The sequence below is a fragment of the Crinia signifera genome, chromosome 5 (genome assembly GCF_055691185.1).
Source record: "Crinia signifera chromosome 5, ASM5569118v1, whole genome shotgun sequence".
NCBI classification, from domain to species: Eukaryota; Metazoa; Chordata; class Amphibia; order Anura; family Myobatrachidae; genus Crinia; species Crinia signifera.
In genome coordinates, this window is record NC_139221.1 from 23,754,575 (window position 1) to 23,782,055 (window position 27,481).

At 48.3% G+C, this 27,481-nt stretch overlaps 1 protein-coding gene across 1 annotated transcript in view; it reads right to left on the bottom strand.

Moving 5' to 3' along the window:
• Positions 1–27,481, bottom strand: part of BZW2 (basic leucine zipper and W2 domains 2) — a 61,614-nt gene that overhangs the window by 33,340 nt on the left and 793 nt on the right. The gene's annotated exons all lie outside the window — the stretch shown is intronic.

The following is a 27,481-nucleotide window of genomic DNA, read 5'->3' on the forward strand; positions in this document are numbered from 1 at the left end:
TTTGCCGCTCAATGACATGTTAGTAAATAAGCCTTCTATAATGAAATGCGCAGCCGCTGGCTAGGTGAGGTAGGCGACAGTGAGGTCTACAGAAGATAATTAAGGTTGTGTGCTGCCAGTTATGCAGAGCGCGGGTGTATAACACTGAACACAAACATAAAGAAACAGAATACCAACAGATTAGTGACTGCAGGGATTACATAACGGAACGTGGACCACACACACACACACTGTGCCTGAGATACACCAACTGGATGGATGACATTTCTTTCTCATATAGAAACGAATATGAAAGAGTATTCTTTATTATTTATTTTCACTTATAAATAGAGGAAAGGGCGCTGCGCTCGATAATAAACTCAGAGCTCCACAATTTTTTTGGGTGCTGGGGCCAAATTATTTGATGGTCACCATCCATACAATGATTTGGAAGGAGCGTGAGTCCTTTGGGGCAGCACGGATGGTGTAATGGTTGGGGATGCGGTCATTTGGTCTACTGCATTATGGTAGAAAGTCATTAGGTCGAATCCATTAGGTCGACATGCTAAAAGGTCGACATGACTCTAGGTCGACATGGGAAAAGGTCGACATGATTCTAGTTCGAAAGGTCATTAGTTCGACAGGTCATTAGTTCGACAAGGTCATTAGTTCGACATTGTCTATGTCGACATTCACAAGGTCGACATGGAGTTTTTCACTGTTTTTTGAGCCAACATGTGCCGACAGGCGGTATTTCATGCCCTACCATCCACTAGGGCGTGGTGGGAGAATAAAATAGTGTGCCGAGCGTAGCGAGGCACCGTGCCCGACGCATAGCGAGCGCAGCGAGCGATGCGAGGGGATGCAGTGCACTTTAAACTGTGTCCATGTCGACTGTGTTGACATTCAGGTAAAAAAACAGTGAAAAACCCCATGTCGACCATGTGAATGTCGACATAGACAATGTCGAACTAATGACCTTGTCGAACTAATGACCTTTCGACCTAGAATCATGTCGACCTTTTCCCATGTCGACCTAGAATCATGTCGACCTTTTAGCATGTCGACCTAATGGATTCGACCTAATGACTTTCTACCATAATGCAATAGACCAAATGATCCCAACCCAATGGTTGGCATTACTGCCTCACAGCGCTGAGGTCATGGGTTATATTCCCACCATGGCTCTAACTGTGCGGAGTTTGTATATTCTCCACATACTTGCGTGGGTTTACTCCGGGTTCTCCGGTTTCCTCCCACAATCTGAAAATATACTGGTAGGCTAATTGGATTCCAACAAAATTAACCCTAGAATGTCTGTGTGTGTGTGTACATGTGGTAGGGAACAGAGATTGTAAGCTCCACTGGGGGAGGGACTGATGGGAATGTTCAAATATTCTCTATAAAGCGCTGCAGAATCTGTGTGCGCTATATAAATAACTGGTACTAAATAAATAAAATAAATTTAGTAGTCAACCTTCATAGTGTCCTGGGAAACACTGGTGTTCATGCTCTCGCTGTCCAGTTAAAACCAGCATGGATCAAGGAAAGGCGGAGAGGCTATGGAAGCCAGCCATAGGAAAAGTATGGGCAATGCCACATCAGGGTGACTTTACCCTCAGCTTGATAAATATGGCCGAAGGTGCCCATCCATGGTGCGTTTTTCCGGTGCAATGCGATGCACGATCCTGTGCACATCACAGCAATGCACAGCACAGAAAGTCTGCGCAGCCCATACTTTTTGTATTAGATCGCATCGTATCTAGGGGGTCATTCTGAATGATTCGCTAACCCGCGCGTACGAACGGGGGAACAATGTTTTCAGTGTGCGTGGCTTGGGGCAGCGGGCCAGGGTGTCAACCATGGAAACGCCCACTGTTTTCGTGGGCGTCCTCATGAAAACACTGGGCGTTCCCATGGGATTGTGGGGGCGTGAGGAGGTGGGCCGGGGGTGAGCGGCTGACGTCACAGGACGTCAACCGCCCGCACTGTTTTCGGGCAGGCCCATGCAAATATAAGTCAGTCTCCTCCTATAGAAATCATTAGCTGGTCCGCGACCATAGACTGATTTTTCCGCCAGCGGGACATGCAAGGGGATGTGTCTTCGCGAGAGGATACGAGCGGTTGCGACGTATCGTCCGTGTGGGGGGCAATTGGGCGGGGGAGTGCCCTCTGGGATTCGGCAAGCCGCGAATGAGGGCCATAGTACAAAAAGCAAGCTGCTGGAGAACATTCTATGCTTTTTGTACTAGATGCGATGCGATGCGATCTAGAACAAAAAGTTACTGAGTTCATCGCACCGTGTCTGGGCACCTTCAGTCATCATTCCACTCATTTTTTTTTTATTTAATTACTCAATTATTTTATCGAGGCCACAGCTCCCATCCAAAAGTGGTAGTAGCTATTCAATTTATCGTGTCGCTGGGTGCGAATGCCGCGGGCATCCAAAAGTTATCACAGATTTAACATTCGAAATACAGGGGCGACTTCTCTGAACTAAAGCATCCAAAAGCCAGATGCGATGCAGTTAAGGCACCCCAAGGGTTACCCCAAAACATACATTGGCCAGATTTCTGCTCGGCTTTCAAAAGGCTGGGAGATGCACGCCACGATAAACAATTGAATAGCTCATTTCACTTTAGGCGGAAGCTACGTCCACGATAAGCCAATCGAGTACTCTCTTATAAGGTTAAGGGCCCGATTCAGACCTGTCCGCTAGGCTGCGTATACGCAAACAGGTAAGCACCGCCTGCCGCAATGTCGAAAGCCAGCCCCCCCCCCCCCTGAATCTTTCACTAGCATGCGAGGGGATGTGTACTCAAACACATCGCCTCGCATGCAGCCGAAGAGGATAGAAATCATTCGATGGTCACTGAACATCGAATGATTTTTCTCCCCTTCGGTAAAAAATTCAGTCTAAAACGAGTTTGACTTTTATTTCCGCCGCTGATCGCCAAATACGGGGCAGGCGCTGAAATCATCGGGATTTTCACACGCGCATAATAGTGCAAGCGCAATCCCCAAACATCGGGGAAGGGGGCTAATTCGGGCCGCTACGAGGTCTAAATCGTCCCCTTTGTTCCATTTTTTTTATTTGAAAACACCGGGAACTCTGCTGTAAGCAGGTAAAGCATTAAGGGATGATGTTCCGGAATAGGCGCTGAGAACAATATAAAGTCTGCATCATTTATACAAACTATAACAAAGTGCAGGTGAGAGAAAAAACTCCCTCTGTGTCCGCAGCTAAACCTGTTATTAAATAGTCCATCACAAACGTGAAAATTTCTAAGACTAATGACATTTATAGAGAACGCAGATGTAAAACGGATGCTTGCGACTTATTCCCTCATATTATAAACAGCATTAATAAGGGTGTAGGTGCTTTATTTAATAACACATTTTTAATAAAGGCAGCGGTCGCTTCCCTCCTCCAGCACGGAGTCTGGCGCTTCTGCAGCTGTGATACGGAGCTGTGACTGACACTTGGCAGATACAGTAAGTTATGTGACAAGGACAATCTCACTGCCCTGTGCTCCTTGTCTCTTATCCAGGAACCATGGCCCTTATTCTGGTTCACTCGCAAAGGCAAATTCCTTCTCAAATGGGCAAAACCATGCTGCACTGCAGGTGGGGCAGATGTAACATGTGCAGAGAGATTTAGATTTGGGGGAGTTTTTTTGTTTCTGCGCACAGAAAATGATGGCTGCTTTGTTTTTACACTGCAATATACAGATGGAGCGCCCTTCATTCTTGCAGGGGCTGGCCGTAGATTTGCCATCCGCCAGCCCCCGCCAGCAGGGGATGCGTGTGCATCCCGTTACTACGGAGGTCCCCGCTGGTCTCCACCGCTTCGCCGCCGGTACCCACTGCCCGATCCCACCTCCCCGCCCGTCTCTCTGAAGCGGAGACGGGCAGGGTTCGCGTCCCCCGCCGCCAGGAAACTGGGATGCACGTCCCACTTAGATAGAGCGCCGGCTCGCCAGCGGTGGGCGATTCCGCGAGCCCCAGCGCTGGCTGAGAGGCGATCCATCTGTAAATCTCACTTTGAAATAAAACCCCACCAAAATCTAATTCTCTCTGCACAAGTTACATCTGCCCCACCTGCAATGCACTTGGTCTTTTGAAAAGGAATTTGCCATTTGCGAGTAAACCAGAATAAGGGCCTATGTTCTCGCAAGCAACAAATTAAATTAAATCTTTACATAATGCAGGATTAATGTGGAAGAATAAAAGAATAAATGTAAAAAAAATGTCCTTTTTATTTATGTATCCAAATCTGTGCAGCAGTATGTGACGGGCCCTCACACCCACACAGCCTTCATTTTCTATACATGGATCAATAATCCTTTCAATGCCGGAAACCCTCTCACAGTGGAAGAAGGGAATAGAGCATGGGAATTAAAGGTCCATACACATGGGGTGACTATGCCCAGCGTGTATGGACAGCGATAACGGCTGTCATTGCCGCGGGGAAAGCCGCTCAGTGCATACACACTGAGCGGCTTTCCCCCTGCCCGGCACCGTCCTGAAAGCCGCTCATCTGAACAGCTTTCCCAGCGATGTTGAGGGAGCGTGCAGCAGCGATCACCGCTCATCGCCGGACCATACACACTGGGCGGCTTTGAGCTGAAAGCCGCTCAAACCTGCTGTTTTGAGCGACTTTCAGCTCAAAGTCGCCCAGTGTGTATGGGCCTTAACAGACAAGTTAAATGCCCCAGTGACTGATGACAGCTTCTCCTCATGGGCATTTGTGTATTATTTATTTATTACCAGTTTCTTATATAGCGCACACATATTCTGCAGCGCTTTACAGAGGATACTGAACAGTCACATTAGTCCCGGCCCCAGTGGAGCTTACAATCTATTTTCACTACCACATGTACACGCACACAGACATTCGAGGGTTAATTTTCTGTTGGGTGCCAATTAACCTACCAGTATATTTTTGGATTGTGGGAGGAAACCCACGCAAGCGCGGGGAGAATATACAAACTCTGCACAGTAGGGGACATGGTGGAATCGAACCCATGACCTCATTGCTGTGAGACAAATGTGAATGATAAATAACCATTAGACCGAATTCAAATACATCATAAAAATATAATTAACAAGACAGAGGTGCAGCGAAAATGAGTCCGCTTTATTAAATACAATAGTATGATGGAGGAAGAAAGAAAGGCCAGCCAATCAGAAGAGGTAGTTGACTTAATGAGTTCTGCATGGGCCAATAGCCATAACAACAAGAGAGAAGTCTCAGATTTCCACACTAATAGCACACACAAATCCCACCTGGCCAGGTAGAGCTGCTGAACCCAGTAGGGAGAGATCAGAACACCCGGTGTCACAAAATGGGGGCACACCATCAGTGTAACAAGATGGCTGCCGGGCTGCCAATCTTTCCTTCCAACCACTCACAAAGCCAGAATGGGAAAGAGGGAGGGTAATACATGGATCACAAGCTAACTTCCCGCTATAATGAAGACACCTACTGAACAATCTAACACCACACAACAACCCTAAAAAGGGAGATCACAATAACACTGGACATTTTACACACAACCTGTCCCAGCCTTGAGATTTATAGGCCGCCATGCTTACTGAAGCGCTCCATTTTTGTTCCAGGCCCGCATTGCACAACAGAAGCCGCAGTTCCAATGCCAAACACGCTATCGGGTATATGCAATGGTTTTTGCGAGCTGTGACAGCGACCAGGGCTGATATACAGACCACACTGTGCTAGAAGCACTACAGCAGACAGCGACACCCCAGGCAGGGAAGAGGAACTGCATGGGTTTTCAAATATGGCGGATGCTAGAATGAACACTACATAATATATATATATATATATATATATATATATATATATATATATATATATATATATATATATATATATAGACAATATTCTCCAAGGCAAAAAGCCCTGGAAAGGAAGAAGCGGCACTCTCCGGATTTGTAAATCAAGCGAATTTTAGTGCATTACAAAAATTTACAACATAATCGTCATAGTCGTCAACGTTTCAAGGCTAGTGTGCCTTTTCATCAGGACGAAATAAAGTGCTATTAGTGCACTTTATTTCGTCCTGATGAAAAGGCACACTAGCCTTGAAACGTTGATGACTATGACGATTATGTTGTAAATTTTTGTAATGCACTAAAATTCGCTTGATTTACAAATCCGGAGAGTGCCGCTTCTTCCTTTCCAGGGCTTTTTGCCTTGGAGAATATTGTCTATACCAATTGCTTAGGAAGGCACCCCGGTGGATGTCCCTGCTTTAGCCGAGAGTGCCGAACAAACCCTCCGTTATATATATATATATATATATATATATATATATATATATATTAGGTTTTTGTATTTATGAGTCTAATCACTATGTCAAAAATGAGAGGACTATGATGGTAAAAGGACCATCTACCTGGCTGCTGGGATTTACATGAAAATACCTGGTGCTTATAGCTCATTCCAGTGGAAGTAAGTTGTGGGAAAGGGGAACAGGATCATTTACAGCCCCCGTAATAAATATAGTCATGTCAAGGTCACTAGTGAATGGGGTGTGGCTAGACAAGATCAACAATCCAGACAGGTGAATCCCTGATAGTGCCGTCTCTTGATTGTAAATATCACATTGTTTTTCCTTTTGTCTGTTGATTGTACATACTTTACTACTGCTTTCATAAATGGGATGTGAAGTGGAGCGGTTCTGTGTGGACTGTACTGATTTATGTGCAAGACAATAAGACCACCCATTGTCACAATGCAATAATCCAGTGAGTCCTATTGGAGAAAGAGCGCTACATAAATTACATTATTATTATTATAATGCTGCTGCTGGGAATTTCAAGTAGTCTGTAGATACAAAAGAGCCAGAAGAATGCGCAAAAGTGTAAAGTGTCACAAATAAGGTCTACTGTAACTACCACTGCGTAATAACCAGCCCTTCTGTTACATAGACATTTCTCTGCTAAAATTCTTAATGCTGCAAATTTAGGTGCATGACATCACAAAAGTTGATTTTGCACATCACAAATATAGTCATCTGCATGCAGGCAACATATGTGGCCACATGTAACAGCCTCCAAGTTCAGCAGGTGCAGGATGCCGGCTGAGCTTGGAGTTTTTTTTAAAAGAGACAAACGTTTACTAGGCAAAACCATACCTTGTAAATGATTGCTCCTTTAAAAATACATCCGAGTTTGTCCGGCATCCCGTGCGGCAGCTGACCTTGGAGGCTATTACATTTAAACGACACAAGGGATGATAATTCATTATTTTTTTGCATATAAAACATAACAATAATTCTTTGTAATCAACAGACGGTTGTCTTGATTGCATCTACATTTTGCTAGCAAGATGGACACAAAATCAGCATTTCATCCTACACTGAACATGCCTAAGGTGTCTAGAAAATCTTGTTTATTGCTTAAATGGACACGAACTGCAATCAGGGATTCTGAGCAAAAGATCAAACAATGGAACTGTACTGAATAATTCATTTATTTTTTACATCCAACCCTTAATATTCACCTTACATTTACACAAAAACAACAATATAAAAATACCTGGATTGGGTCCCTTTAAATGCCTTTTTTTTTTCACACATCCATAATTCGCTGAATTATAACAAGAATGTGAATCTTTGAACACCAAAATAGGATCCAGAAAAACAGAAACCAGTTGTGTAATAAAGAGGTTTTTTTTTTTTCCTTAATTTGCGCCCCTACAGTCTTCTCTCAGCTGCGCTGCAATTACATTCGGAATCATTATGTCTGACTGGAGCCTTACTGCATTATGTACAGGGTAGGGGAGAGGGGGTCAGGTGCTTGTTAGGTAACGGTACTTGCTGCGGAGTCACGCTGTGAAATGCACATTCTACCTCCGCGTAAGTATTCTGGGAAACAGATTTGAAGAACATGTAGATATAATTAGAGAACGTAGAGAGATATGGGGGCTAGTAGGATTTTGTGTGCAAGGAAAGAACTCATTAGGCGAGTGTTTAGAGTTAGGAGGAAACGGACAATCGTTATTCCCCCCCCCCCCCGTTATAAATAATACCGCCTTCACATCGCAATTGCCAGGTTGGACCTGGGATCTAGCTCCTGGGACCGGGACTTTCATGTTCCCATTATACAGAGGATGACCCGGGTTTAACCCTTCTTATAACCAGGGTCGAATTGTCGGGTTGGTTTCACACCGCACATCGACCTGGCAGCAACCCAGCAATTACCTAGGTTATCAATACAGTGTGAAAGGGGTATAAGTGACTCTTTAACAGTCTCATTGTGAGTCCTTGGGGGAGATTCTCTAAACAAGAAATGCGGTAAAAACCCAGTTATCGGGGTTTTTACCGCATTTTGGGATGCTCTAAGCATCCCCCGCCTGGTTTTTCTGGCGATGCCCCCATAGAAGCCAATGGGCTTCTACTGCATCCCACCACCGCCCCGCAACGACCCCCCGCCGCCCCGAATCGCCCCCTCACCTGTGTCCGGGCAGCACAGAGCTGTGCTGCCCGGACCTGTGACCTCCTCCCTGCACTGATCCTCTTCCGGCTGCAGGGAAGAGGAGAGCCCGGCGCAGCAGCAGCAGCGCCGGGTGTGTGAGGGAGGGGGGAGCCGCCGGGATCTGCTGGGACCCGGCTACTCTCACCGCAAAGGACAGCTCTTAACGCAAGAGCTGTACTTTGCTATAATTATCGCATATGTTAGAACATATGCGATAATTATAAATGCGATTGGCGGCGAAGGGGGGCGGAGATTCTTAGAGAATCTCCCCCCTTATCTCTTAGAAAATACCCCTACATCGTTCCGTGTCTAGGGGGCCATATCGATAGCGATGTGTGGCCCCGCGCATCGCAATCAGCCAGCAATTAATATCCACCATGCTGGATAAATCTACTTAACCGCCGGTCAGGGCCAGTGTAATCGCTGTGTGCTGAGCGATCTTGCTGAGCACGCTGAGCGATTTAGCATCTAACCCACCTGGCATACTTACTGTCGGCATCCTGATCAATTTGAAGTTCCGGCACTGGATTTCTGACTGCAGTTGGGATTCCGGCAGCCAGCATCCTGACCGCCGGGGTTATAACTGTATCCCGTTACATCTGCCCCAGCTTCAGTGCAGCATGATTTTATCGAAGTGCCCAGTTAATTGCTGTTTTTGCTGTTCTCTATACCCAGAATCAGTCTCTTTCTATGTACAATCATGAATTTGATTACTATAATGATTAGATCATTTGAGGCTCTATATTTAGATGATCTGTGGTGATTGTTCCTGTGGATTTTCTTCTTAGCTCTTTGCCTGAATATTGCTAATCACATATGTGAGCGGGATTCATAAATCAGTCGTTCATGTCTAAGCTTAATGAAGAGTTACTAAACGATGCTCCCTCCAGCCGTGGCATTACAGTGTGGTTCCCTGGGTGAAAATGTACAAAACTTTCTAAAGATAGAAGTTGACAAGTGGTGAAGTTGCCCATAGCAACCAGTCAAGAACCTTCTATAAAATGATTGTTAGAAGCTGATTGGTTGCTATAGGCATGATGGGATAACAGAGGCAAGGGTAGGGTCAACTTGTGGAGGTTTGCAGGAGTCACGGATGGGAACCCATTGATCTTGTACTCAATGTATTGGTGGGTAGAATTACTGAAGGGTGGAGGTCGGGGAGATGACAAGGAAGAGCATACTTGCCGAACTTCCTGAAAAGGCCAAGAGGCTCCTGAAATTTGTGTCTTCTTGGAGCTGCTAATTCAAATGACGGGACTAAAATTATGCAAATTGTGCCGTTTCGCAGGGTTTGTGTGGGGAGGTATCATCCTCCTTGTGCCATCTTTCCACTTGCTTCCCTACAGTGAATGGCTGTCAGCACTATGATTGGGTGGATAGCTCCAGCCATTGACCAATCAGAATGCTGACATTCACTGTTTGGCTGCATTTAGGAGGCAAGTAGGGAATGGTGAACTCTGATTGGTGGATACCTCCAGCCATCTACCAATCAGCCATTCACTGTCTGGCTGCAGGCTGGGAAGCAGGAAGACAATGCTCCCTGGTCGCTCTGTTTTTGTGTGATTTACACTCATGGTGACCAGGAAGCCTTCTCTACTGCATCCCAAGAAGCTCAGGAGGCAGATGCCCACAACCCAATCTGCCCCAATTCAAAGGCTTCCAGAATTGTGGGGGCCCTTGGGCAGCTGCCCATTAAGCCAATATGTTAAGACAGCCCTGGATTTGGGTGGGGTGTGTTCAACCTGAAAACTAAATTGCAGTGTAAAACTAAAGAACTCAAGTAGTTGTGAGATACATGCAAAAGCAGCCAGTATTTATCCTGCACAGAAAAAAATATAACCCATCCAAATCTACATCTCTCAGAGGCTCAGCCAGACTCCTTTTTTTTGAGGGAGAATGCTAGAAGCGTTCAAGAGCGGAGGGGGCCTGTGTGTAATCTCCCTTTGCGAGTCTCACCCCCCCCCCTCTTTTTTCAGCGCATTTTTCAGGGAGGAGTTACACAAATCAGTGCTCTGTTAAGTCCAACTAATCGATTTCTGCACATACCCCTCCTGTGGTGCGGCTGAAAAAAAAATTAGGTCTGCAATGCAGATTTCTTGTGCGTGCGCGTCCCCTACCGGCGGCTAGCGGTTGGTGATCTGACCACCAGACCCCTGCTGAATGACGGTGGCTCCATCTGTATGTCCCTATAGATTGTAAGCTTGCAGCAGGGCCCTCCTACCTCCAAGTCTGTCTGTTGTTACCAAGTTTGTTTTATCACTGTCTACTATTGTAAAGCGCAACAGAATCTGCTGCGCTATATAAGACACTGTAACGGAATCTGCTGCGCTATATAAGACACTGTAACAGAATCTGCTGCGCTATATAAGACACTGTAACGGAATCTGCTGCGCTATATAAGACACTAACGGAATCTGCTGCGCTATATAAGAAACTGTAACGGAATCTGCTGCGCTATATAAGACACTGTAACGGAATCTGCTGCGCTATATAAGACGCTGTAACAGAATCTGCTGCGCTATATAAGACACTAACGGAATCTGCTGCGCTATATAAGACACTGTAACGGAATCTGCTGCGCTATATAAGACACAGTAACGGAATCTGCTGCGCTGTATAAGATGCTGTAACTGAATCTGCTGCGCTATATAAGACACTGTAACGGTTTCTGCTGCGCTATATAAGACGCTGTAACGGAATCTGCTGCGCTATATAAGACGCTGTAACGGAATCTGCTGCGCTGTATAAGACACTGTAACGGAATCTGCTGCGCTATATAAGACACTGTAATGGAATCTGCTGCTCTATATAAGACACAAACGGAATCTGCTGCGCTATATAAGACACTGTAACGGAATCTGCTGCGCTATATAAGACACTTTAACGGAATCTGCTGCGCTATATAAGACACTGTAACAGAATATGCTGCGCTATATAAGACACTGTAACGGAATCTGCTGCGCTATATAAGACACTGTGAAGGAATCTGCTGCGCTATATAAGACACTGTAACGGAATCTGCTGCGCTATATAAGGCACTTTTACGGAATCTGCTGCGCTATATAAGAAACTGAAAAGGAATCTGCTGCGCTATATAAGACATTGTAACGGAATCTGCTGCGCTATATAAGACACTGTAACGGAATCTGCTGCGCTATATAAGACACTGTAACGGAATCTGCTGCGCTATATAAGAAGCTGTAATGGAATCTGCTGCGCTATATAAGACACTAACGGAATCTGCTGCGCTATATAAGACACTGTAACAGAATCTGCTGCGCTATATAAGACGCTGTAACGGAATCTGCAGCGCTATATAAGACACTAACGGAATCTGGTGCGCTATATAAGACGCTGTAACGGAATCTGCTGCGCTATATAAGACGCTGTAACGGAATCTGCTGCGCTATATAAGACACTGTAACGGAATCTGCTGCGCTATATAAGACACTGTAACGGAATCTGCTGCGCTATATAAGACGCTGTAACGGAATCCGCTGCGCTATATAAGACACTGTAACGGGATCTGCTGCGCTATATAAGACGCTGTAACGGAATCTGCTGCGCTATATAAGACGCTGTAACGGAATCTGCTGCGCTATATAAGACGCTGTAACGGAATCCGCTGCGCTATATAAGACACTGTAACGGGACCTGCTGTGCTATATAAGACGCTGTAAATGAATCTGCTGCGCTATATAAGAAGCTGTAACGGAATCTGCTGCGCTATATAAGACACTGTAACGGAATCTGCTGCGCTATATAAGACACTGTAACAGAATCTGCTGCACTATATAAGACACTGTAAATAATAATAATAATAATAATAATAATAAAAAAGAAACCCCATATTACAGAGGGCAATCTTTGTATCAATACTTCCAAAACATCCCAAAATATATCGTTACTAACGTTATACAGAAATATCTTGTAACAACAAACCTTTAAGCATGGACACACCTACATGTGGAGATAGACACGCCCTTTTGGCAGAGAGTGACATGCCTCCACGACAGTCTCTATCCTAACATTTAGATTTAAAGTACCTACCAATCAGATTCTCTCTCCAGGCTTTGATAAGTCTCCCCCAGAATATTTAGTAAATCTCCACTCACAAATGGTACACGCACGCTAGAGTACAATTAGGAAATGTCTGCTAAGTATTTTCTAGCGTTATCCCGAGCATGATCGTTAAAGCCCTAACTAATGAACCAGAGGAATGCTTAGCAATGACTATATTGTCATTTAAGTGCACATGGAGAAATGCGTACAGGGCGATGTTTCAGCTGCTGATCGCACGCCTAATGAAATGGTTTCCTTCGATCAATGGATTAACTTAAGAGCATTTCCCCTTTCTGATCAATGCACCTTCCAGTAAATATCTGGACTCAAGCAGAAGCAGCTTTGGCGAGTTCCTGAATCAGGACATGACAGAGCGCGAGCGACAGGAAAATGAAAACAATAATTCTATTTGTCATAATGATCTCTGTGCCGTACCATTATCCTAACATCTCTGTCTACACGGCGTCCAGTCCTGTGCGCGTTAAGATGTAACGAGGGCCGCATAGGCCCGAGTGTAATTAAGAGCCTGTGAATTTGCAGAGGTTAAATAAAGTTGTAAACATCAAGATAAGGCCGGAGGCAAATAATGAGTGGCAGTTAGATCTGCCCTATCGGGTAGCTGGGGGTCGTCAGCTTAGAGAGGGGTACTTATAGGCAAGCAAGCAGGAAGGACTTCCTCTTTGAGTCTGGATTTCTGCTGGGACAATCCTGTGTGACCAAGCGCAAAGACAAACGAAGCTAAGTATTCTTACTTTTTGGGTACATCAGCTAGTTACCTTACATCAAACATGTCAGGGCGTCCTAAGCGCAGCGCTCCCCCCCCCCCGTTGGCTGGCGGACGCCGCCCGCCCCCTGAGCACTGTAGCAGGGCGTGGGGGTGGTAAATCACCAGCTGCAGCACAGTATATGGCGGCCACAGAGCGCCAGCGCGACTCTGTGCGCCCTCTCTCCCCGGCGCTGCAGCGCGGAATTGTTCCCCTGTCAGCAGCCAGTCCCAGCAGCAGCGGAGCTTCCGTCGCGGGGATCACGCGGTCCCCGGCGGCTGCCCGTTTCCAGCACCAGGCCGCGTCTAGCGCGGCTGGTGAGGTCAGCACACCAACACGCGGGGGTATGCCAGGCACCTCGGCTGAGGCGCTGGCTGCCCACGCAGCTCAGGATAGGTCGCCAGGGACCAGGGTAGGGGTGCACAGAGTGCAGGTGCACCGCGAGGAGGACCAAGGGGGGATGAGTACACCTCCTCCGGCTACTGGGGCCCCCGTTTACGCGCTGCCTTATGAGGGCAGGGGGGGGGCATACACCCCGCCCGCAACCAGCGCCAGCCCCATGCAGGTGATCACAGGAGGCCCAGCAAGGCCGCCTGCAATAATAAGGGGGCCGCCACTGGTCACGCTGCAGGCCTCCCTGGCACACACCGTGGAGCCTCTACTGCAAGGCAGTTTTGCCACGCAGACGGGGGCGTTTACTGGAGGGCCACCAGCCTTAACCCGCGGCAGCGGAGATAGCACGGGGCCTACCACAGCACAGTTTTACCCGGGGCAGCAAGCAGCGTGGCACCAGGGCCTGGGGCAAAACCAGGCACCACAGGGGATGTTCCCTCCCTCGGCGCCCTTACAGCATGGGCACCAGGGACTGGGTCAGTCAGCATTCTACCCGGGTTTCCAGCAATTTCAGCAGCCCCCGGGCAATCCACACCAGCAGGGGGTCTGGCCTTTTCCTACGGCGGTATCAACCGGCCAACCAGGGTACACACCAGCGCAGCAACACATGTCACACCAGCCTACCTGGGGACAGCAGCCCTCTTTCCCATATTTCCACCAGCACAGTGGGACTCCACAGGGGCCCTACGGGTCGGCTTGGCGTTGTTCCAACAACAACCCACGGCTAGCTGGGGGTCAGGGCTGCAGCATCCATATCAGAGCGGGGTTCAGCCACACCCATATGGGCAACAGCCAAACTACACCCCTCCACGTCCGCACTATACACCCACGGGGAGTGCAGAAAGGGGTAGGGCACCCAGGGGCGATGCAGCTTTTTCCACAACGTCAGGCTCCATGGGTAATGCCTTGCATTTGTCTCCTGAAACATCTACAGGTTCGGACGGGGCCAGGAGGGCCATGAGCTCGACACAGAGTGCCACACAAGGAATCCTGCAAGTTTCGGGGTCGGGTCAGAGGTCATCTACTCCGGCCGCCACAGCAGTCACGAGCGGCAGGGACCCCGGGGGCGCCTCCGGGGATGAAGGGCAATCTGGCAGGTCGTCAAGGCCCAGGCCTTCAGAGCAACCTGGGACACAAGAAGCAGAGGCAGAACCTGAGGACGGGGCTGAATCCACGGATGGTGAGAACACTGACAATTCGTTATGTGAATCCTCATCTTATCACTCCACAGCTAGTAGCGGGGAAGAGGGTCAGTCTGGGCGCCCGCGCAAGCTTGCAAAGTTGGTTGCGCGAGCCGTGGCTAAGAGGGTCAGAGGCACAAAGCGCAAACAGAGGGACGCGCCCCCCCCCCCCGCTACAGATGCGGCTGGGGACAAGGTACACTGCTCCAACACAGCCATATCCAGAGGGCTCCGTAGGGGAGTGAAAGAGAGGATTAAGAAGGGGAAGTTTGTGGATTTCTTCACTTTGACGGCCGATATGAAAAAGGAATTTGACAAGGCCAAGAAGTCCTCAGCCAACGGGGAGCTCGCATTCAAGAGCTTCCACAATTGGCTCAGGGGTTTTCTCATCTTCTCCTCGTGCTACCTTAGCACCAGGCCAGATGAGCACTTGAATGTTCTCCGCTACCTATTTTTGGTAAACGAAACATTCATCAGCTACAGGACAGGGGCTTGGCGGGACTATGACGAGAAGTTCCGCCGGGCTCACGAGGGGTCCACAAACATGCCCATGGGGTGCAAGCATGTAGAGATATGGCTAGAGGTCATTGGGAAAGGTCAGCCATCCACTGAGCAAGCGGGCAAGAAGCCCTTTCTCAGGGGGAAACCCGGGGGGAAGGCCCCGGGCAAGGGTAGATGTTTCGCCTTTAACGACGGCAAATGTGAGAGAGGAGCAAAGTGCCGATATAGGCACGAATGCCGTTGGTGCGGGGCAGGACACTCAGGAAAGGTCTGCAAGTCTGGAAGGGCCCAGGACCAGGGTGACGCAGGGCCTAGCAATAAGTAAGGCACACTCTCCCATAGTCCTAGAAGAGTTGGCTCGCCGCCTAGCCTCTTACCCCGATAGGGAGGCGGCACAGTTCCTATTTAGTGGTTTTAAGTACGGTTTTCAGTTACCCATACCTGAATCAGTCCTAGTGAGATCCCATAAAAACCTCAAATCGGCGAGGGATTTTCCGGGGGTAGTGAGACAGAAAGTGTATGCAGAGATAGACCTGGGAAGGATGGCACGCCCGTTTGCTGCCGAACCCTTGCCCCGCATGTGCTTCTCCCCTTTAGGCGTAGTCCCTAAGAAGACGCCGGGGAAGTACAGGTTAATACAACACTTGTCTTACCCCCCCGGAAGGTCGATCAACGATGCCATACCGGAATCACAGTGTAGCGTGCAATACCAGCTCTTCGATGAAGTTCTGGAGATTGTGAAGGGCTTTGGGCAAGGGGCACTAATGGCGAAACTGGACATAGAGTCCGCTTTCCGGCTGCTCCCTTTGCACCCCGCTTCATTCCGCTTTATGGGTTTTAGGCTAGAAGGGGGCATATATATAGACAAATGCCTGCCCATGGGGTGCTCGGTCTCCTGTTCCTACTTTGAGAGATTCAGCACTTTCCTGCATTGGTGCATACAGGAAGGTGCGAGCTGCAAAGGGGTGGCTCATTATTTAGATGATTTTCTTTTCGTGGGACCAGGAGATGACGGCACATGTAAGCACATTCTGGAAGGGGCCAAAGACATATTGACAGCCATGGGGGTGCCCATAGCAGCTGACAAAACCGAGGGCCCCACCAGGGTGATATATTTGGGTATCGAAATAGACTCCGAGGGCGGGTGTTGCAGGCTGCCGGAGGATAAGGTGGCGAAGCTGCAGGCGCTAATCGAGGAGTGCCGGCGAAAGGGGAGGGTCCGGTTGCGACTGATTCAGTCGCTGCTGGGATCTTTAAATTTCGCTTGCCGCATCATCCCCATGGGGAGGGTGTTCTGCAGGAAGCTGGAGAGGGCCACAGCAGGGGTGAGAGACCCACACCATACAGTCAGGCTAGGGCAGGAGATAAAGGGCGACCTAACGGTCTGGTCCAGTTTCCTGGAACATTTTAACAGGGAGCTGCTGTGGCCGGTGGAACCAGCCTCCAGCGTGGAGCTACAGCTCTACACGGACGTGGCAGGCTCCACGGGATTCGGGGCCTACTTGCAGGGGGAGTGGTGCTGCGCGCCATGGCCACAGTCATGGATCGACCGGGGGTTCACGGTCAATCTGTTGCTGCTGGAGCTCTTTCCCATAATTGTGGCGGTCGAGTTGTGGGCCAGCCATTTGGCAGACAGGAGCATAGTGTTCTGGTGCGACAACATGGGAGTTGTTCACGCGATTAACAACCAGAGGGCCACATCGCCAGAGGCATTACGCTTACTAAGGCACCTAGTCTTGCATTGTCTGCAGCACAATATCCACTTTAGGGCCCGACACGTCCCGGGTGTCGACAACAGCATAGCAGACGCACTCTCGAGGTTCCAGTTCGAGAGATTTCGCGAGCTGGCACCAGAGGCTGCTAGCACAGGGCTCAGCTGTCCCCCTTTTGTATGGCAGGTCATAGAGTCGGCATGAAGTCACTGGCCCTGCTATCTTTGGCCCCGTCCACACGTAGAGCTTATGGGGCGGCTTGGAGGGATTGGTCAGCCTTTCAGGTCTCACCGGAGGCAGAGGGTAAGTCGGTCGAGGACCGGTTACTAGCCTTCGTCTGGGAACATTATAAAAACGGCAGGTCAAAGTCGGCTATGGCGGCGGCTTTGGCAGGAATAGCTTTCCATTCCGAGTTGCTGGGCGAGCCAGATCCTACTAGGTCTTTTGTACTGACTAAAGCTCTAAAAGGGTGGGCTAGGGCACAGCCAGGAGTTCCAGACTCCCGTCGCCCAGTGGATGAGGCCATGCTGGGGGACCTTATGCAGTGTTTAAACAGAGTAGCAGAGAATAGATATGAGGCGGCGCTTTTCAAGGTGGCATTTTCCTTTGCATTTTTTGGGGCCTTTAGGGTAAGCGAGTTAGTGCCAGCTAACAAGTGCGCGCTTTCAGGGCTCCTCAAAGAAAATGTAGTTTTCCGTGAGGGAAAGATACTCTGCAAGATAGGGAGGACTAAGACAGACCAAGCGGGTAAGGGCGCCTGGATTACATTGAGAGCGCACTGCAATAAGGCGATATGTCCTGTATCCCTGGCTGAGGAGTATGTCTCGGGCGGACCGGGCACCGTGGCACAGTTCCTGGCACACAAAGAGGTGGGGCCACTTACCCGATTCCAGTTTGCGGCTGTGTTTCGGAGGTGTGTCGCGGCCTTGGGTCTCCCCGAGAAAGAGTATGGAACGCATTCGTTCAGAATTGGGGCGGCAACTTGCGCAGCCGCAGCGGGGCTTCCACCATCCTCAGTTCAAGCGGTGGGGAGGTGGATGTCAGCCGCATATAAGAAATATATAAGGTTAGATAAGTTGTAAGTAGCGCCTGTTGCGCTGACCCGAAAACAGACTGTTTACAATCGGTTTGGGAACTTTAGCGTTCCGGAATCGACGGTGTGAAGGGAATTTTTTTACTTTTTCCTCTGCAGGGGACTTAATTACAATTGGCCTCCCCCAACAGTCCACCAGAGGTTTTTTAAGATTTTTCCCCTTCACTCGGGTCTATAGTCAATGCATTCCAGTTGTGTCTTACAGTATAAGGTTATATGCTAACCTTAGGTTTTCTCTTTTTCAGCCCCTTCCCCTTCCTCAATGACTCTGGGCAGGGTTTGGTTAGTGGGGCACTCATACATATATTGGGCTGCTAGGCACCCATTGGCAGCTGCGACCACGGTGCTGTCTCAGGCAAGGGAGGTGCACTGGCTGGGCATTAGGGGTTTTCAGTGGGATGGCCTGTGGGACCTGCTAGTCTCCAAAGCCCGGAGATTAGGCAGACCTGATATCTTAGTTATACACCTGGGAGGCAATGACTTGGTCAAGCGGACGGGCATTGCATTAACCATTCAAATTGAGAAGGACATGGCGAGGATACAGGAGCGTTGGCCAGGAGTATTACTGGTTTGGTCAGACATAGTGCCCCGTTTCACATGGCGGGGGTGTCGGAGTATAGAGGCTGTTGAGAAGGCCAGAAAGAAAGTGAACCACGCCGTGTCCAGATACATAGTGGCAAAGGGTGGTAAAGCAGTCAGGCATCCCACCATTGTGAAAACCAACCCCAAGTTGTATAGGCCAGACGGGGTTCACCTATCGGACCCCGGTATGGCTATTTTTCTGCAGGACATTCTTACTAGTTTAGTGTAGTTAGGGCGTAGGTAGTTGTTTTGGGGTGGCGGGCCTTGTAGCACAGGTTAACCCGGCGGGGTAAGAGTGCCAAGGCAGTGGCGGTTGAGCGCTCTCGACCAGCACTCAAGTGTGGTGTCAGGTGGTCTCCGTGGGGTATGGCCCGCCCCTCTGCCAAGAAGGTAGGCGAGTCCCGACTCAAGGCGGTGGGGCGCTGGACACTTCCTGGAAGTGCCCGCGTCTGACCCTAGGAGGGGCGTGGCATGCCGCTGCGGAGCGGGCTGTACACACAAGTTGTTTTGAGTGATGCCAGCGAGTGGGGCGACCTGGTCGCCGCCATGAGGGGCATCCGCGTTTTGAGGGTGCTGGTCTCAAGTGCTTCTTCTTGCCATCCCTAAACAATTTAGGGTCATACCATCTTTAAATAAATATCCCAGATGACCTTTAAACTTACGCAGTTGGTGTCCGTGTCTTATTTATTAGTTAAGGTGCCAGTGTCATTTATTTCTAGGCTTAAGTGTTAAGTAATAGTATAAGATAAAGCAGCATAATTCTCTAGGCGCCTTAGATGTAACGAGGGCCGCATAGGCCCGAGTGTAATTAAGAGCCTGTGAATTTGCAGAGGTTAAATAAAGTTGTAAACATCAAGATAAGGCCGGAGGCAAATAATGAGTGGCAGTTAGATCTGCCCTATCGGGTAGCTGGGGGGCGTCAGCTTAGAGAGGGGTACTTATAGGCAAGCAAGCAGGAAGGACTTCCTCTTTGAGTCTGGATTCCCACCCTCCCTCCCCTTTCAAAGTGCTACCTGGGCTTTTTGAGCCTTCACCAAATTTGAATTTAGTTTTCATTTACAATCGGCGGTTGAGCGCTCTCGACCAGCACTCAAGTGTGGTGTCAGGTGGTCTCCGTGGGGTATGGCCCGCCCCTCTGCCAAGAAGGTAGGCGAGTTCCGACTCAACGCGGTGGGGCGCTGGACACTTCCTGGAAGTGCCCGCGTCTGACCCTAGGAGGGGCGTGGCATGCCGCTGCGGAGCGGGCTGTACACACAAGTTGTTTTGAGTGATGCCAGCGAGTGGGGCGACCTGGTCGCCGCCATGAGGGGCATCCGCGTTTTGAGGGTGCTGGTCTCAAGTGCTTCTTCTTGCCATCCCTAAACAATTTAGGGTCATACCATCTTTAAAAAAATATCCCAGATGACCTTTAAACTTACGCAGTTGGTGTCCGTGTCTTATTTATTAGTTAAGGTGTCAGTGTCATTTATTTCTAGGCTTAAGTGTTAAGTAATAGTATAAGATAAAGCAGCATAATTCTCTAGGCGCCTTAGGCATTTATCAATATTAACAGTGACCCGGTTGTTCAATGCTATGACATTTTTTTGTAGGAATAAAACAATACTGTATTTATGTGGCGGTTCTAGGGGGTTATAAGTTATTACATTTTAGCGGGCATTTGTTCCCCCGGCGGGCAGCGTTAACCCACTCGCTAAGCAGCCAACTTGAATTAGGCCCGTAGTGTAATCACAGTAAATGTTCCTGGCCGTGAGAGCATGAATGCTGAAATTTCCTCACTGCATATGGTTCAGCTTTGAGATAAAAGGAATGTTTTTGTAGATATTACTAATAGGGTGATGGGTTTGCCCCGTTATACACCCTACCTCTTCTTAAACCGCGTGTTTCTCTATTAAAGACAGGCCAGCAGCTGTACAGGAACTATAAGTCCCAGCGTTAGAAATCACACAGCGCTACCATAAACCCAGGAAGTCTCCTGTGTACAGCAATACATTGTAATCATCATCATCAACGGCTTCCAGGCTGGGTACCGTACCAGCAGGATATATCACCAATTTCTGGGGGTACAGTGTGTATTACAATTATATGAATTCCTTTTAAATCAAGGGGGAAACGTCAGCGTATATAAATACATTTTGGGGTAAAAGGTAAAAAAGTTCCCTCACCCCTGACCTAGCTGGTTCTCAGGTGTAGTCATTACTATCTGTCACATTCTCCAGACCACCTATCTAGGGCACAGGTGCAGTCATTACCAACTGGCACATTTCCCAGACCACCTAGCTGGTGGTGCACAGGTGCAGTCATTACTGTCATACTTCCCTAGACCTCCTAGCTGGTGCACATGTGTAGTCATTACTGTTACATCTCCCAGATCCCCTGGCAGGTGCACAGGTGCAGACATTACTGTCACAATTCCCAGACCACCTAGCTGGTGCACCGGTCCATGTTCAAACATGTGTGCATTCCGTCCTAAACAACATATTCTACAGATCCACAGGTGGCCTGGAAACCATGACCTGTTGGTAGCTCTTGAGGACCACCCCTGGTCTATGCACCTTAAGTTTTTAGAGAAACACACAAGAGTGGCAGGGAAAGAGCATCTATAGGTAGGTAGGTGCACTCTAATGGTGTGTACACACGGTACATATGCCGTGCTATGCGAGTCCCGATACGATCAGATCGTATCGGGACTCGCATCGCACTGCATGCAGTCAGTAGCACAATTTTGACTATATAGTGCAGATCTGCACTATATAGGTCTTGGCTGCCCTCTCTATTTGACCGCCGACTTTCACTCACATCTGCATGCGATATGGCTTCTGATGTTCACTATATCGGCAACATCGGAAGCCATATTGCACCGTGTGTACACACTATAAGATGAGTCTTAATGGAGAAAGAGCGCTATATATAGAAAAGGATTATTATTATTATAAGTGTTCAGTAGCGCTCACAGGGGGGTTTCTGAGTACCCAGAAACCCCCCCCCCCCCAGGAGTCTAAGTGCCCTAGTCTGAAAGCTGAGGGTCCCCTCTTTCCATAGGTGCAAGAATTTTGAAAATCGGCTCTTGGGAACCGGAGATATCTGACTTCAAAGCAGTGGTCCCCATCCAAGCCTGTTAATTGCTCTTCCCAGTCAGATATTTCAGGTTTTGTCTGACTTAGGCCAGTATTCAAAGAGAAAAATTTGCCTTGTTTTATAGCGAGTTTGTGCTATTTTCGCGTTGGAAGGAGCATTTTGCTCTCCAAAAGTGAACCACCCTATTCAATGTGATATTTTCGCTGTCTTTCTAAGTGATTTTCGCCGTGTCTCTCCGTGTAGCAATTCTCCATCTTTTCATGGAGAACTGGAATGTGAACTTTTAAACTAAAAGGGTTTTTTTTAAAATTTTGGTGTAAAAAATCAGGATTTTTTTTCTGTGAAGGGGCATGTTATTTTTATTCATGTGCTTATAGCACATGAATATATATTTAATTAAAAAAATATATTTTTTTAATATTTTTTTTTTACACAGAGCAGCCAGCAGGGGGCCGGAGCTCTCGAGCCGCTCATTAGATATTCATATATTCACTGCATCCGATCATTACATATGCACGATCGGGTGCAGTGAATACTGGGTCCCCCGCTGGCTATGGGGGGGTGGGGGGGCAGCTTGTGCTGTCTGGGTCCCGGGGAGCCCTCCTCCCCTCCACATATGTTCTGGGGCAGCCAGGGAGACTTTAATCTCCCTGGCTGCCACCGTCCCCCGGCTCCCTGCCAGCTCTCTGCCGCGGACGCTCGTCCGCTGCAGGGGTTAAGACTCGCTGCGAGTGTCGGCGAGTCTTAACCACATTGAATAGTGGGAGCAGGAGTGGCAGCGAGCCCTACGGAACAGGGCGAGTGCATGGCGAGAGAAAAAAAATCTCTCGCCATGCACAGAGAATTATTCTCATTAAATACTGCCCTTAGAGTTTTTCTGAGGGTATATTCTAAAAGCTGGGACTCTCCCCCTTTGATGGACACTAGTAGCTTGTCTCTACTGTGCCCAGAACCAGAGATATCGGCCTTCCAGCAGCTGGTTACTGCTCCAGCTCCACACACCTGGTATGTAGTTTTATATTCTCGTTGGCAGATTGCTCTGCCTCCTGAAATTTGATCTCCTAGTCCCCAATAGCATTTGGTAGGTGAGATTCTCTAGTTTTTAATTCCATTAAAATCTAAGAAATCTATTTCCAGGAACTGGAGATATCTGCAGTAAAGCAAGCTGTCCTCCCACCAGAAAATTATGGATAATAAGCCCACTTCACTATACACCCCTCCTCTGCATAATAAACATCCTCTTCCACCCTGGAAGTTATGTGTCAGGGCCCCTTCATTCAGCCCAATGGGCCAAAGCACCAACTGCCGTGTGTTTAAAATTGACAGTTAGGGGCCACCGCCATTTATCATCTGAAAGGAGTTTTAAATAGCTAAATTGCGCTCCAGCCAATAAGCGCTTAACTGTGACATGTTTGAAAAATGTCAATTGGGAGCAGAATGGCTGGACCACCAATTTTAATGCCCGATAAGCTATAAATACCTAAAACATGGCAATAAATGGGCCCCTTAGTCTTTTCAGCCTGGCCATGGTCCCTTGATGGGACATGTGCCTGCTCTCCCCTTCCTTAGCAACTCCCAGGCGTACCAGGGAACCTTATTATGTTTCTGTCACACACAGAGCACAAGGAACAAGTGTATATTTATATATAAAGCATTTATCTCAGAAGTGACAGGTCCCCTTTAAAAATCTAAGTTAAAATAGATAAAGGAAATTGCATTGCTCTGAGCAGAACAATAGTTCTCGGAGCTCTGAGAGTGATGGAGACTCCCAGCAGAGCGTAATAATTCATCTGCAATACTAACGGAACACTGAAGGCTTTCATATCAGAGCAGACAAAATAGCAGCCTCAAATAATGTCATTAAACCATTGCCACTCTAACGGCGCAACTTAGGAAACAGAATTAGGATTTCCATAATACGCCCCACCCCCCCAATATACACACACACCAAAATAACTGGCTGCATTACGGTTACTTTAACAATTCACTGTCAATTAAATTGTTAGGAAGTGAAGGAAATCTCTTATGAATTGTACACAAGTTTCTGCACATTGGGGGTTATTCTGATTCACTCGGAAAGGCACAATCACTCTCTAATGGACAAAACAATGTGCACTGAAGGTGGGGCTGATGTAACGTGTGCAGAGAGAGTTAGATTTGGGTGTGGGTGTACTTCAAACTGATATCTATATTGCAGTGTAAAAATAAAGCAGCCAGTATTTACCCTGCACAGAAACAATAAAACACCCAAATCTAACTCTCCCTCATACTTGCCTACCCTCCCGGAATGGCCAGGAGGGTCCCGCAAATCGGGTCCCTCTCCTGGCCCCCCGGGAAGGTGGGCAAGTCTCCTGCATTTTCGCAGGAGCCCCGGCTCCCCCCTTCCCCGCAGTAATAAACTCAGAATTTTGCGGGTCCGCGGGGAGGGGGGCGGGGCTAAAATGCCGTGAATCGCATCATTTTGCATCATTTTAGCTCCTCCCCCCATCCACGGATCCGCAAATTGATGCTGTCAGTCATGGGGGCGGGGCTTGGCTTGGTGATGTCAGCTTCGCCCCGCCCACAAAACGTAGCCTCACCTCGCCCCCCTTTAACTCCTCTCCGGGCTTCTCCCGGAGAGTTTTTTTACAAAGTCGGCAAGTATGCTCTATCTGCACATATGACATCAGCTGCCCATACCAAGCATAGGTACGTAGCGTTTTGGGTGGGCCCGTAAAACGCTGGGCATTCCCCACGTGAATGAAAGTTGTTTTTCCTGGGTCGACAGTGTCTATGTCCACCCCAAACGCGAGCAAGAGGTCGACACTATATTTTAACTTTTTTTTGTGTGTTAATGTTAGCACCTGAGCAGGTGGCACCCCCAATTAGTGTACCGCGTCCCCTCGCATCAGACCTTGCTTCCCATTAAGAATCCACGTTGATGGTAAAATATGAAAAAGTAAAAAAATTGTGAAAAACTCATGTCAACCTTTCATATGTCGAATATAGACTTTTTACCTGCGTCTACTGTATATGTTGACATCATGAATGTTGACCATATGGCGTTGACCTGGACACTGTGGACCTATCACCCAAATCCTGTTTTTCCCAGCTGCGTGCTCCATCTGGGCATCATAGCCAATTCTCTGCGCTCTGCCGACGCACGTACCATGACATCTGGCTGCACAAAGCACCCTTTGGGTCTGATTCAGTCCTGTTCGCTAGGCTGCGTATACTCGCAGTCTATTGAACAGGTACGCGGGTCTGAATTGGCACCTTTATATGGAAGACTATCTTTGCTCTTTTACCTCTATTTATGGTTTAAAAGGAAAAAAATCAGCTATTGGTCACAGAGTGAGCACACAGGGGGGTATTCTGATTCAATTGGTCCCCCGCGCGTTCGAACCTTTCAGGCAGCCCTTTAAGGACTCACAAGGATACGAATATCAACCTGAATAAGGGCCATATTGCAAGGGCATGAATCTCCTCCATACTGTTTTTATAGGTAGTAGGCACAGACTTGGTGATTTACCACTTTCTCTACAATTTAGGAGTGAGATCTATGTGACTATGGGCCTGATTCAGCCATGATAGGGCCGGTCCTAATTTTCCGGGCCCTGCGATCAGATAGCCGCTGAACCACCACAGTGAAGTCCCGCCCCATGCAGGCCTGCTTATAACGGCTTGCAAAAAGTAGCTGGATCGGCGTTCCGCTGCAATTCCGTATGCGCACGCTGCTCACCACCTAATGATTTCCCACTGTGTGCAATCTGTGCGTAGCCCAGGACTTACTCAGCGGCTGCGATAGAATCAATCGGATCAGGGCCGGAGCTGGCATCACATGACTTCCCCTAAAATGTCTGTGCACGTCTGCGTTTTCCCTGGCACTCGCAGGAAATGGCCGGTTCCTGTCAATTACCTTATGAACGGCTAGCGATCAAAAAATTAGCAGGATTTTACCGCAGGACGGCTTCCTACATGCGTACTATGGGCTGTACGCATGTGCAGTCTACTGATAATCAACCGGCCTGCGGATTCGTAGCTGTCTGATCAGTCCTGAATCAGGCCCTAGGACATGACCAAGAAGCCCCAGGAGCAAGCCAAGGACTCTAGGTGACGTCAGCGATTCTCTAGAAGTCATTCTTCATATTTGCCGCCGCCGTGATCGCATTCTGTAATGTGATCGATGATAACTGGGCCCTTCGCTCTTTTCCAGTTCCAAAGTGGCATGGGTTTCATTTCTTCAAGGTATTTACAGTTTAGAGTGTGCACCTAAAAAGCTCCATGTGGCAGCGTCTGACTCAAGTATTGCTTTTATCAACAGATTTGGACACATATAAAATTCAGCAGTATTGTAAAAATAAATCGAAGTGAGTAAAACATCGATTTATCTTTGGAGAACACAGACACTGCTCTTCCGATGTAGAGTGATAGTAGGTGCTTGTGTGGCACGTCTCTAGGCTTGGTACAGGGGTTTCCCACTGAACTAAGAACACACCGCTGCAGTTGGGGGATCACAGCCTGCATTTGAAAAATGAAGCAGCACGGTACCCAGCGGGGCAAATGGATGGACGGACTGACAGAGAAACAGAAGGCGCTATCGCGGGAGGATGATGGGCCGCAAACAGGAGTGATTACAAAATAAAGCTGGGGTGCAAATGTTTTTGTATTGTCTTGCTTGTAACGGGGACAGTCAGGAAAACAAACACAGTAAAGTACGTAAACACCGTTCATAATGTGAGTCGTATCGGAAATGAAAAGCATAAAGTGTTTGGCTGAAGTCTTGTTTACATCCTGGTATTGCCGGTGTGAGTGTGTGTGTGTAACCTGTGGGCGGACTGTTTCTATAAGTGCATACTGCCCTATTTTGTGCACCCAGCCAGGTGTGCGCCTCTGTGTGTAGCATGTGTGTCAAGCATCCTCGCCTGAATGCAGTGTGTATGTGACAGGTGTCCTTTAGTGTGTGTGAGCAGTGTGTGTGTTCTGTGTGAGACAGGTGTGTCTGTCTGTGTGTGAGAGGGACAGTTGTCTTTACCTGTGTGCAGTATGTGTGAGAAAAAGGACTTCTTACCAATGTGCAGTATGTGTGTGTGACAGGTGTCCTTACCTGTGTGTGCAATGTGTGTTTGACAGGTGTCCTTACCTGTGTGCAGTTTGTGACAGGTGTCCTTACCTGTGTGCAGTATGTGTTTGTGACAGGTGTCCTTACGTGTGTGTGTGTTTGTGTGACAGATGTCCTTACCTGTTTGCAGTGTGTGTCCCCTGTGCCTGTGTGTGACAGGTGTCCTTGCCTGCATGCAGTAGGTGTGTGTGTGTGTGTGACAGGTGTCCTTACCTGTGTGCAGTATGTGTGTGTGACAGTTGTTCTTAACATGTATGCAGTGTCTGTCACCTGTGTACAGTGCGTGTGTGTGTGCCCTGTGCCTGTGTGTGACAGGTGTCATTACCTGTGTACAAGGTGTGTGTCCCCTGTGCCTGTGTGTGACATTACCTGTGTACAGTGTGGGTATCCCCTGAGCCGGGGTGTGACAGGTGTCTTTACCTGTGTGCAGTGTGTTTCAGGTGTCATTACATGTGTGCAGTGTGTGTGACAGGTGTCTTTACCTGTGTGCAGTGTGTGTATCTCCTGTGCCTGTGTGTGTGACAGGTGTCATTACC